This window comes from Zalophus californianus, chromosome 2 (assembly GCF_009762305.2).
Source record: "Zalophus californianus isolate mZalCal1 chromosome 2, mZalCal1.pri.v2, whole genome shotgun sequence".
Classification (NCBI taxonomy): domain Eukaryota; kingdom Metazoa; phylum Chordata; class Mammalia; order Carnivora; family Otariidae; genus Zalophus; species Zalophus californianus.
Window position 1 is genome coordinate 84,082,524 of NC_045596.1, and position 14,320 is coordinate 84,096,843.

Genomic DNA, 14,320 nt, shown 5'->3' on the forward strand with positions numbered 1-14,320 from the left:
GCCCAATATAAAGAAAGTACACACCGAATGATTCCATTTATGTAAAACTCTAGGAAATGCCAACTAATCTATAGAGACAGAGAGCAGATCAGTTAAGGACGGGGGAGTGAAAATGAAGGAGTACAGAAGGCCCTGAAGAAACTTTCGGGGGTGATATATATTGTCATTATCTTGATTGTGGTGATGATTTCATGGTGTATACCCATAACAAAACTTATCAAATTGTGTACTTTAAATACATGTGGCTAATTGTGTGTCAATTATAACTCAATAAAGCCATTTAAAAAGAATGTGTGTATGACTCAGTTCTGTCCAGCAAGAATCAAAGAAAAGGTTGCTAAAAGTTTGGGGGAAAGTTCTTCTTTGATCTTAAAAAAAGTCATAAGAACTCTCTCTCTTTCTTTCTCTCTGTCTCCCTCTCAGTGTCTCAGTGTGAAAAAGAGAATGTATGTTGTCCATGGTATAGCTGGAAGCCATCTTTTGACCAAGAAGAAAGCCAGCAAGAGAAAACTGCTAACACAGAGACAGGAAAACAGAAAGAAATGCCTCTGAGGGGAAGGGAGCCAAAGTCCTCATTGCATTGGATCTGAAGTCCTGTTTATCTAAGGAGTTCAACTACACAATCTAATAATATTCCATAATTGTTAAATCATTTTGAGTTGGGATTCTATACCTTGCAGTGAAAAACATCTTAACCAAGATAAGCATATTCTCATTTGAGAACCACATTAATAATTTACAATACGCAATCAGGATGGAATTCTATTCCTGGAATTTAACCAAATTACATTTTTTTAAAAACTGTAGTCTACGTATATCTACTATGTGTCAGGTTTATAGGTGCTACAATACAGGGAATATCAGATGTTTATACCCTCCCAACATCTCTTTTTCCTTCTTTTAATTATAGCACTCCTGTTTTCCCTTAGCAAACAGCCTCTCTGGCACTCTTAGGTCATGTCTTTTAGTTGAGAGTTTCTTTGTCACTAAGAGTAGACATATGATTCAAAGGGCATTGTAGGAAGATGGGCAACTGAGCCCAGATCCCCGAAGCCCCCTCCCAACCCCCCTCAGATACTTCTCCAAACAAGAACAAAGTTGGAGCAGGTAAGCAGGGGCAACTGGATGGGGCACTTGAGTCATAGATTTCATGGTCTTCTAAAGGAAAAGATAAACCCTCACTCTCCTTTGTTTGGAGCATGCATAAAGCAAAGGTCTGGATTTCATGGTCCCAGTGAAAGCTAGTCCTGGGAAACATATTAACACCTCCAGGAAAGAGCTACACATGCTTACTTATGTGTTTCTTTGTTTGTTGTGGGAGTTGACCTAATCCAGACAGACACTATGGAGGAGATCTGTACCCAGAGATGAGTTGCTCCTGGCCCCTGAGGCTAGAAAAGAGTCCTCCCTTGCACCCGAGGAGATCTAGAAGAAGAAAGACTTTCTTCCAAAGCCTCAGCTGGATGTTGACTATTGCCAGTTGCCTCACCACCAGCCCACAAGAGCAGAAACTTTCCCCCTTGCAAATTTGCCACTGCATAAAAGACCCTAACTACTTGACCCTTACTTATAGGTCAGTGTATACAAAGTTTGAGGTCTGAACAGGAAGTGGAAAATAACTACTTGCCCTAGTAGTACCAACAAGCCAGAGAGGAAAACCAAGATAAACACTTCAAACAGGTGTTTCCCTGAAATAGAACTGTTGGCAGTCAGATGAAAACTTTTTTAAAAAGTAATAAAATCACTCAAGAATATATAACTAAAATTTAAAAGATTAACAGTTAAATCTATGACAGATGCCCTAACTAGAGGGAAAAAAACTATCATTTAAAAAATATGTAATAACTCCATGTGTTTCTCACAGTGTGCACTTCTTGACTGAAGTAACTAAGATGAAATAACTAATAGAAATAACTGATTGAGAAACAAGACAGAGGATCATAGGGGAATGGAGGGGGAAATGAAACACGACAAAACTAGAGAGGGAGACAAACCATAAGAGACTCTTAATCTCAGGAAACAAACTGAGGGTTGCTGGAGTGGAGGGGGATGGGAGGGATGGGGTGACTGGGTGATGGACACTGGGGAGGGTATGTGCTATGGTGAGCGCTGTGAATTGTGTAAGACTGATGAATCACAGACCTGTACCCCTGAAACAAATAATACATAATATGTTAATAAAAATTTAAAAAAAGAAATAACTGATTGAAATGCCACATAACATATTCTAAAAATTAATGCATTGCTGAGGTTGCATGAAAGTCAGAAATTCATATGTTCTCAAAGCTGAAAACAGGAATGAACAGCTGAGAAATTGCCTGTCTAGGCCTTGTCACTATGTAAAAAGGAAAAAATTCTCTCCTGGGAATCCATAACCACTCAATTTATATGTGGAGGTCAAAAACACTTGAGTAGGGAATTTAATTTAAAGTGTTCCCAAACTAGGGGCACCTGGGTGGCTCGGTAGGTTAAACATCTATCTTTGGCTCAGATCATGATCCCAGGGTCTTGTGACCAAGTCAAAGGTTGTTGTCGGGCTCCCTGCTCAGTGGGGAGTCTCTTCCTCTTTCTCCCTCTGCCCCTCCCCCCACTCATACACGTGCTCTCTCTCTCAAATAAATAAAATAAAATCTTTAAAAAATAGAAAAAAATTTTTAAAGTGTTCCTAAACTAATAATATACCCAAAGTATAGGCAAAAAGAAACATAAATATTCTCTGGAGTATTCAATTTTAATCTAAGCTTCAAAAAATTTCCAAAGATACAGTTTCAAGAAATGTAGACAATTTATTATTTTAAATGCAGTTGCTGTAGTAAATAGCAAATAAGATGTGGTTAAAGAGAGAACTGGTGAACTGGAAGATAAATCTGAAAAAGAGAATCAGTAAACTGGAAGATAAATGTAAAGAAATTATTCAGAATGCACTAGGAAGAGACAAAGATATTAAGAGATATTGGAACATAAAAATGACAGTAATAACTTCATAATGGTATTTATAATATTATTAGTAATATTAGTCAATATTGGGAAACACAATAGATTAGGATTTTTCCAGAATTGTTCAAAGATATTAAATTCTAAGATCCAAAAGCCCTATTAAAAAAAAACAATAAAATTAAAGTACGGCATTTAAAGTAGACCACATCTACATTCATCACAAGGAAATCAGAAAAAAAGGAAAATAAAAGAAAAAAAATCAGAAAAGCAGCAATTAGGCTGTTCCAGGCTGACTTTTCTAAAAGCAACAATGAAAGCCACTTTGAAAAGAAAAAAGTGACTCAAATTGACTTTAATATGATTGTACCTCTATTGCAGATGCTGAAGGGCTGGTGTTACTATTTTACAAAGTGACATTTGAGCACAGACCTGCAGGAAGTGAGGGAGTGCACCATATGGAGTATTGCCCAGTGTTTCAAGCATGGAAGACAGTGGATACATAAGATCCCGGTGGCAGTGTGGGGAGTGTGCTTGGGGTGTTCAAGGAGCAGCAATGGCGGATTTTCTGGGACAGAGAGAGTAACCAGTGGAGTGGAGATGAAATCAGAGAATCAGCAAACAACCAGATTATGAAGGATCTTTTTAGATCATTGTAAGGACTGTGGTATTTGTGTTGAGTAACTGAGGAAACGATTGGAAGATTTTGAACTGAGAAGTGACCTGATCTGACCAGGTGGATGAAATGCTTTAGAAATAATTTAGGTTCAAACCACCAAAAATTATTTTTCAATGGACCAATGTAATCTGGTACTTAGGAGGCTTTCTTCTGATCTAGTCTCTGGTAAGAATAGATAGATTCTCTTCCGTATTTTAATCTCCATCTAACAGGCTTGTAAAAGGAATGGGATTCCTGAGTATTTCAGGTCACACTTGTATAATGATATTTCCAGGCATTGTACCATTCTGTTCCCCACAACCACCCTTTGTCCCGGTCAGGATGAATTAATTGCAGGAGTCTGCATGCACCACTATAAACTGACCATTAAATTCTTTTTTTATAATAGTGACTTTGGACTTGCATTATGTTCGGGATATTCTGCTTTTTCTCCTCCAGATCCATTCTCTCTCTCCACTTCTCTCCATCTTGCTTTGTGCCTCTGGCTTCCATTTAAGTCATCTTAATGGGAAACACTGGAGATGTGTTGGGTAATATATTCTGTTGGCTCCCTCCCTGCCATGGGGTGAGCTGTCCGTGGCCAGTTCCTCAGTGAAATGCCCAACTCTTTTCTAAAACTCTTCTCCTACAGCTACCAGCTCTTTCATGGTTCTGGGCAACCGTTCTCTCTCCTTGTCTTTGAAAGCCTAGGAGTGGCAAAGTCTCCCTTTTCTTGTTATCTCTGGGATGCTTTGCCATCACTTACTGGTTTCCCTTAACTTTGCCCCACCCCTGTCAAAAACTTCTTCATTAAATTCTCCTTCATGGCTCTGTTAGGTACCCTCTGCTTTCTGTCCACGCTCAGATTGCTCCACAGAGCAAGTTCAACCGGTTATATTTATCAACTTGGATTTTCTTTTTATATTCTGTACTTTTTTATTTTATGACATTATTTTTGAAAGTTCTACATTTTTATATTAAAAATAATAAATATGGACTCAATGATTTATATGATATATATAACATATATATCATACAGTTCAATACAATGAACTAAATATAATGGCCCAGGAACTAGAGAAGCAGATAAGAGGATCTTAGGCAATTTTGGCTGTTGGAAAGGGCGCCACTGAGAAAGTCAGTAGGACTTGGCCATCTATCTCACTGCCCTCTTCAACTCAGGGACTGTGGACCTCACTGCATGACAGTCTTGGGACCACCAGGGGTAGCTGTTCCCAGTGTGACTCCCAGCTTTATGCAGGGCTCCCCTGCTTCCCCAGATCTAACATCAGCTCCTGCAACTGTGCGGGCACATACACTCAACACTCACACACTCAGAAAAGGTTGGCTGGAAGGACTATATAATGCTGTAAAGACAATTCATTTATGTGAAATGACTGTACTTTTAAAGCGTACTGAATTGAAATGGGTTTTTTTTTAAGATTTTATTTATTTATTTGACAGAGACACAGCGAGAGAGGGAACACAAGCAGGGCGAGTGGGAGAGGGAGAAGCAGGCTTCCCGCCGAAAAGGGAGCCTGATGCGGGGCTCGATGTGGGGCTCAATCCCAGGACACTGGGATCATGCCCCGAGCCGAAGGCAGGTGCTTAACCAACTGAGCCACCCAGGTGCCCTGAATTGAAAGTTTTAAAAAATTGTTGAAACAGTGAAATAGTCAATAGATAAACAGCATTATTTGAATTTGTTCTTTAACAAGTCCTGGGGTGCCTGGGTGGCTCAGATGGTTGGGTCTCTGCCTTCGGCTTGGGTCGTGATCCCGGGGTCCTGGAATCGAGCCCCGCATCGGGCTCCCTGCTCCGCGGGAGGCATGCTTCTCCCTCTCCCACTCCCCCTGCTTGTGTTCCCTCTCTCACTGTGTCTCTCTCTGTCAAATAAATAAAATCTTTAAAAAAAAAAAAAAAACAAGTCCTGAAAATGTTTTCTACAGAAGTCTTGCTGCCAAAATGATAAATGGAGATCTATTATAATGGATATTACTCTTACAATGAGTTCTTCCAGATTTCTATAAAAGTTTGTCAGGAGAAATATATATGCAAGGACATGATTATTCTATTAAAGATATATATATAGAGAGAGAGATTATTAGATATATTAAAGATATATATATATATATATATAGGCATCAGACCATCACTTATGAATAGCCTTGACAACTAGATATGGAATCTTTCAGGAAATAGAAACCTCCTTCTTAAAAACAAGTAATTGATAGCTGTCTCAATGGGATGCCCATTAGCAAGTCTGATTTCACTCAAACCAGTTTTGTTGGCTTCAAGTAGCCTGACAAGCCACCCTGGGTTGCTGGGGACTGAGATGTCCTACACAAAGTGTTTCTATGCTAAAGCCAGAATAGTCCCGGGCAAACAGGGATGAGGTGGTTTTCTGGCTCCGTGTCTTTATGCCAATCAATAGAGGATATCTCTGTTATGAGTTGTGTCCCAACCAAAATTCATATGTTGAGTTCTTAATCCCCAGTAGTTCAGAATGTGACTGTATTTGGAGATAGACTCTTTAAAGAGCGAATCAAGTTAAAAATGAGGTTATTGGAGTAGTCCCTACTCCAATATGACTGGTGTCCTTATAAGAAAAGGAGATTGGGACACAGACACACTGAGGGACCCATGTGAAGACACAGGGAGAAGACAGTTATCAAAAAACTAAGGAGAGAAACTTCAGAAAGAACCAACACAGACAACACCTTGTTCTTGGACTTGTAGCCTCCAGAATCATGAGAAAAATTAATTTCTATTGTTTAAGCCACCTAGCCTGTGGTATGTTGTTATGTTGGCCCTAACAAACTAATAAACTTCTAATAGCCATCCTTGGTTCTGGTTTAGTGCATTTCAGCTGATGATTAGAGTCTAATCTCCTCCGAAGCTTCTCTTCGCTTCACTTCTCCTCACTTCTCAGACAGGAAGACTTGTCCTCCCTAATCCCTTCACCTAGACTGTGACCCCTACATATCCCCCTTCTCTTTTCTTCTGGCACCTTGCTGCTTCATTAATCTTCTCTCTTTTATGAATTCTACTAACTCAGTAAACTATCTTTCAACGCTTCCAAACTTTCTTTACCCCTGGCACTCTATAAACGTTAGTTAAATAAACGAAGAATCACACTAATTTCTCTTTCCTTCCTTCTTCTCCCTCCAAACTCTGAGATTCTTTTGCATTTACGGCCTTCCCTTCTCCATTTCCCACTCACTTTTTAGGTTAGATTCTGGCTCTTGGCTCTCATCATTATACTGAAACAATCCCATAAAGTAACATAGGACCACGACCACTGTTATCATCACCATTTTGAGCATTAGTAAAATTCTCTATTCTTCCAAACAGAGTGAACAGAGTGAGCAGAATACAGACTGGTTTTTTTTTTTCCTTAGCTGCAGAACCATGCCCTATAACCATGTACGGGATTTCATAATGTCCAAATTCAACTGTCTTTTCTCATCCTCACCTTTCAGGAACTGACTTCAGTATTTGACACTGTAGAACACTCTGATCCCGGAAACTCTCTCTCTTCTCTCGTTTTCTAGGCCTTCTTCCTGCCTTCGATGGCACCTCAGGAGTCTTTAGGCATCTCCTGTCCCCACCCCTCCCCCAGCTTGCTCTTGCGCTCCCTGTACTCTCGCGCGCTCTCTCTCACACACACACACATCAATCCCAGCAATAATTATTCCTCCGATTTCTCTCTTTGGTTCTCTTCTCTTCCAGCTCTCTTTGGTCACTCATATTGGGTCACGACTACTATCATGCAGTTCTTTCTTGATTTAGAGCTCCAACCGTATGTCTCTCTGAGCATCAGGCTTGAATTTTCATTTGAGCATTAGTCACTTTCACATGGAGATCTCATTCAGTTTATCATACTTAGCACGTCTAAAACTGAACATATGATATTCCCATAGATTCTTTCTCAGTTGTGATGTTACCATTCCAATCATCCAGCCTAAAAATCTCAGAGCTGTCTCTCACTCTTTCTCTTACTCATACTGCCCATATAACCTATAAACATGTCCTATTGGCCCTATCTCCTAAAAATCTCTTAAATTCTTCTCCTTTTCATTTCATTGGAAAAATAGTTTAGTGTAGTGGTTAAGAGCATGGGTGCTGGAGGCAAATCAGCTAGGGTCAAATCCGGGTTCCCCTTCTACATATTGGTTATGAAAACTTAGGACAATGATTTGACTTCACATCTGTAAAAATGGGGGTAATAACCTATCTTATACAATTGTTGGAGAATTAAATAAGTTAATATGTATGTAGCAATTATTAACCATATGCTCACTCAACTTGTTTCCTCTTCCTAAATACCCAGACAAACTGTAGTTCCTGGATCCATTGCATCGAAGTGGGACCATGGAATGTAAGCAGAAGTATTGTGTCACTTTCAATTAAAGACATTTAAAAGAAGACTTAACATTTCTTATGCTCTCTCTTCCTTTTCTGAGGCAACACTGGAAGCAACAAATAACAATGGTGAAGTTGGATGATGGAAAGATTCTGAATCGCTCGAGAAGAGCTGCCCAGGTGAGCCACCCAACCACAAACCTTTGCAGTGAATTTTGTGTGAAAGAGAAGTAAACTTTAAAACTTTTGTTGTGTTAAGTCACCGAGATTTGTTTTTTTTATTTTTTTTAAGATTTTATTTATTTATTTGACAGAGAGAGAGACACAGCGAGAGAGGGGACACAAGCAGGGGGAGTGGGAGAGGGAGAAGCAGGCTTCCTGCAGAGCAGGGAGCCCGATGCGGGGCTCAACCCCAGGACCCTGGGATCATGACCTGAGCCGATGGCAGACACTTAACAACTGAGCCACCCAGTCGCCTGACATTTGTTTTTTTTTTTTAATAGCCGCTAGTATTATTTACTCCAAACATCATATAAATACACTGGAAACAATGTCACAAATTGGAAGAATTCGATAAATGATAGAGATTACTATTTCTACTACCATTACATTAGCTTGAATCCAAATCATCTTTCACTTAGATTATGAAAGGATCACATAAAATATCAACTCTTTCTGGTCTGAGTAGTTCATTTATTTAGGATGTATTTTGCTATAAAAGTCTTTGAAAAAGAAAGTATTTGTTTTGCCCACTTTTATTGTTGGTAAATTCCAGAATGACTATTGTCTAGAAGCAGCAAAAGACTATTATTTTGTGATCTCTATAAAGAGGAAAACAATAGATATTCCATTCCTTCTTGTCTGCCTCAAAGAAAAGTGTAAATGATGTCAGGACTTCTATATGTTCACAAACTGCAACTTCTTTCCCACCACCTGCATCTCAGCCTCCCGCATGTAGATGTCAAGTTGACTTAGATTCAAATCCTGGCTCTCCCACATCCTCTCCTTCTTCCTGAGTCTCTCCATGTATAGGATATGCTTTTATGGCCAATTCTTTGGTGAAACAATACGTACTTCCCCTGTTTCCATCAGGCCCTTAGTTTACAGTTTTTAAGAGAATAGTCTTTTTGAACATTTCATTATTATTTATGGGATATATTTTAAGTGCTATGAGTGTGCTTTAGAGAGGTGATAGACAAAAAATGTTAGCAGGTGGGTGCCTGGGAATAAATCTAGATTATTTTTTAAGATTTCATTTATTCACCTGAGAGAGAGAGAGCGCACGCACAAGGGGCTTAGGGAAAGGGAGAGACAGACTCCCCGCTGAGCAAGGAGCCCAACACGGTCCCAATTCCAGGACCCTGGGATCATGATCTAAGCCAAAGGCAGACATTTCACTGACTGAATCACCCAGGCATCCCTAAATCTAGATTTTTTTCTTTTAATTATTACAACATACAATTCTACTTTTAGGAAGTGGAAGTGGCAGTCTTTTTGTTATAAACTGTGTTTTAAAGTCAGACTTCATGCCTTGAACTCTCACCACTCCATTCATCTGGGGTTTTTTTCCTCCTCATCAGTTCACTATCATATTTTTTTAAATATTTTATTTATTTATTTATTTGAGAGAGAGCACATGCGAGCACAAGCAGAGGGAGTGGCAGAAGGAGAGGGAGAAGCAGGTTTCCTGCTGAGCAGGGAGCCCACTGCGGGGCTTGAGTTCAAGAGCCTGAGATCAGGACCTGAGCCAAAGGCAGGTACTTAACAGACTGAACCACCCAGGCGCCCCCAATTCACCATCACATCTTATCCACTATTCTAACATCCACTAAATGCTATCTTCGTCATTTGGTTTTTCCTCTGAGAAACAACTGCATTGATAATAATAACCAACATAAATGTGAGTTTCCTGAGCATCTGACATGTATCTCATTTGACCCTTACAATACCAATATGGGGTGGGTATAATTATCATCCTGTCTTACAGGTAAGGAAAAGGAGGCTTAGAACAATGATGTTCCTTTTCCAGGGTCACACAGCGACTCAGGGCAGAACAGGAGTGCATTATTTTCTGTGAAGAGCACAATCAGGTACAGTTTCAAAGGTGAACTTAGCACTGGACTCCACAGCTGAAGAGCATAAGCACCTGGCAATACTGCAAGCATCGTGGGTTCTCTCCCTACCTATGCCTAAGGATTTGGTGTACCTCCATGAAAACATTCATTGTACTCTGCCTTAGATTATAATTTCAAGCACTCCTTTGTGTTTTGTGAGCTCTTTGAAGGCAGTGATGGCAGTACATAAATATCCATTTGCACTGATAGAAAAGATGTTAGTATCTATTAGATCAGTGACATTCTTCTTTTAATATATTAATTTTTTTATTATTTTTTTTAGAATTATGACCGTTTTTTTTTTCTTTTTTAAGTAAACTTTGTACCCAACACGGGGCTCCAACTCACTAGTCGGAGACCAAGAGTCATATGTTCTACCAAATGAGCCAGCCAGGCGTCCTAGTGACATTCTTTTTTAAAATGTATTGCTGTCTTTATCTTCATTGCAAGGGAATACAATTCTGGATTCTTTATATAATCTAAAGAGGAAGGTGATTTCTTTGCCTTCTCAGATTGGTTTTATTCTTAGTGAAATAATCCAGAGTACAAATTACTTTTGTTCCGGCTATTCCCTAAGGGGTCATTCTTCTAGTAGAGATTGTATCTTCTTTCTCTTTTGCAACCACTTACACAGGCTACTTGAGTGTCCATGCAATAGGACTTGCTAACTGTGCAAGCACCACACAGAATACGGCAAGCACTCCAGTGGTGGCGAAATGAAATGCTCCACTATCAGCAGGGAGAGATGTTGCAAAGCTGAGTGGGTTACCCAGTGTGTGTCAACAGTGGAACTACATTTGCCCTGTAAGCCTAGGAGAAAATTAATGTCAAGTCTTTTTTCTTAGGCTAAACGTTTACATTGTATAAGCTTTACATTCTCTCTCTCTCTCTCTCTCTCTCTCTCTCTCTCTCTCTCTCCCCTTTTGCTCTAGAGCTCGGTGAGGTAGGGTTATTATAATGTAACACATACATTATTGTTGCATATATACATCTTAGTCCGCTAACTTGGGCAGCTGTAACAAAATACCACAAACTGGGTGGCTTATAAACAACAAAAATTTATTTCTGGCTTCTGGAGGCTGAAAGTCGAGCTGGTCTGATGAGGCTTTTTTCCAGGTTGCAGACTTTTCATTGTATCCTCACATGGCTCACATGGCAAAAGGGAGGAGGTAGGTCTCTGGAGTCGCTCTCTCTCTCTCTCTCTCTCTCTCTACCAACAGCATACACAAGAATTTAATAATTTGTTCAGTTGTCTGAATATGATATTTTCTTTTAATATCCCTGAGTGAATTGAAGGATAGGAAGTGGGGAATCTAGCCTTTGCAGTGCTAAAGCCGTGTATTTGCAGCTGCTGGCCCATTCTTCAGGAATTGGTTTATGTATGCCAAAAGATAGGCTTGTAGAACAAATTGTCCCACAAATCATCATAATAGCTTCCAAATAATTTGTGGATTTTAAAAAAAGTTTTTGTGTGAGTTTTTTTTTAATTTTATTTATTTATTTGAGAGAGAGAGACACAGCGAGAGGGGGAACACAAGCAGGGGGAGTGGGAGAGGGAGAAGCAGGCTTCCTGCTGAGCGGGAAGCCCGATGCGGGGCTCAATCCCAGGACCCCGAGATCATGACCTGAGCTGAAGACAGACGCCCAACGACTGAGCCACCCAGGTGCCCCAATTTGTTGATTTTTTGACTGTTGTGTGTGTGTTGTCTGATACAGGTGTCACTAGTCAAATGATACCCTTTTCGTGTCTCTGTTGACATGGAGGAGCATGTGTACTCCTCAATAACTTCCCCATCAAACTGATAGTCATTGGATGATGTATAGTCTCAGTACATGGAAAAACAGTCCATGGTGTTCAAATATTTCTGTGTCATTTGCCAGTGTATTGAAGGATATGATAAAGGATACAAAACAACGGCCAGATGAAGCGATCCATAGGGCAAGGCATGGGAAAAGGACACAGAGCTTCCATGCTCTCTCCAGGCATGCCATTCTTCCCCCACCTCCACGTGTTCACCAACCTGGGAGCTCATGGAGTCTCTTCTAAGGGCACTAATCCAATCATGAGAACTATTTACCTCCCAAAGGCCTCATAGTACCTTCACTTTGGGGGTTAGGATTTCAACATCTGAACTTTCAAACATTCAGATCATAGCAATACAACATATAAATGTAAGACATTACAGATAGTTATTATACAGCACAATGTATAAGCCATAATGTTATGTTTATTGTACAAGTGAAGAAACTGAAGTTCATACAAACTATTACTTGGCAAAGGTTACACAGATAATTCAAGGCAAAGCCAGGTTTCCACCTCAAGTCTGATTTCAAGTCTAGTGAAACCTTTCCATTTCATCTTGGCTCCCATCGCCAAGACCTGTGACCAAACAAGTTGAGGTAGCTTCATGACCTGAAGCAAGTTGTACCCTTTACAGAAATGCAATTCAGGCCTGTTGTATCACCGAGACGGGTCTTAGAGTTTGCAAGACTCAGACGTATGGATCTGCATTTGTGAATCCCCATCACACACTAAATCATTTCTCATTGTCAATGTATGCCCTATACAGATCTCAATCTCAAAGTTCTCTGGACAGGGGTGCTGGGTGGCTCAGTCGGTTAAGCGTCTGCCTTTGGCTCAGGTCATGATCCCAGGGTCCTGGGATTGAACCCCAAGTCAGGGCTCCCTGCTCAGTGGGGAGCTGCTTCTCCTTCCGCTGCTCCCCCTACTTTTGGGTTCTCTCTCTCTCTCTGTTAAAGAAATAAATAAAATCTTTTTAAAAAATTAAAAAGTAAATGAGATAAAAAAAATAAGTGCCTAGCATACTCCCTCGCATACAATATTCACTCAAGAAATGATACCTAGGGGCACCTGGGTGGCTCAGATGGCTGGGCGTCTGCCTTCGGCTTAGGTCATGATCCCAGGGTCCTGAGATCGAGCCCCACATTGGGCTCCTGGTCTGGCGGGGAGCCTGCTTTTCCCTCTCCCTCTCTCTCTCCCCCTGCTCATGCTGTCTCTCTCTCTATCTCTTTGTCTCAAATGAATAAATAAAATCTTAAAAAAAAAATGATACGGGATGTGGGGCTCCTTGCTCAGTGGGGAGCCTGCTTCTCCCTCTGTCTGCTTCTCCCCATGCTTATGCTCTCTCTCTCTCTGACAAATAAATACAATCTTTAAAAATATATATATTTAAAGAAAAAATTTCTCTGGACACCAACATTTCCAAAACCCAGCTTCAGGAGAAGGGAAATTTATGTGATTTCACAGACTGGTGACAAACACCACACAACTTGTCCTTTCCATAGTCTTGATGTGTGAAATTCCACATCTGGGCATTTTTTCCTTTGTAGCCTGATAATGACAAATGCCCTTTGACACGTTAGGGTAGATGAATTCATAAGAAACATTCCTTAAAGCAGGTATGTACAGGGTATAGAAAAAGTGTTAGGAAACAAAGCAGGAATACATGAAAATTAACTGGTGAACCAAAAAGAGCAGGTGGGCAACTATTACAGTTTTGCTTACTGTAACGCACTGAATTGCATTCCCTAAAAGATAATGTTGAAGTCCTAAACCCCAGGTCCTTATGAACATGACCTTATTTGGAAATAGGGTCTTTACAGATGTAATCAGGTTAAGATGAAGTCATATTGGATTGGGATGGGCTCTAAATTCAATGACTAGTGTCTTAATAAGAGAAAGGAGAGGGAGATGTGGATGAAAAGATACAGAGGAGACACAGAGAAGAAGGCCATGTGAAGACAGAGGCAGATATGTGAGTGATGCAGCTAAAAGCCAAGGAATACTAAGGATTGTGGGAGCTCCCGGAAGCTAGGAAGAGGCAAAGAAAGATTCTTCTCTAGAGCCTTCAAAGGGAGCATGCCAATAACTTGATCTCTGACTTCTGGCCTCTAGAACTGTGAGAGAATAACTTTCCGTTATTTTAAACCACCTAGTTTTGGTAATTGTTACGGCAGCCTCAGGAAGCTAATTTATCTGCTTAACACCCCATCCTCAATTTTAAGTTTATTCTGTGGGAAAATTTTGAATTTGAAATTTGATTTAATCCATTTTACTAAATAATACTCTTTATTTTTTGTTCCCAAAATATGTCATGATGGCTCTACTCTTCTAACAATCCTATCTCTCCATTCTTTCATCAATGGGCTACCCCACCCCCACTTCCCCACACCCCACACCCCACATTCACTCTGCGAATGTTCACATCTGCCCAGTAAAGAAAACTAC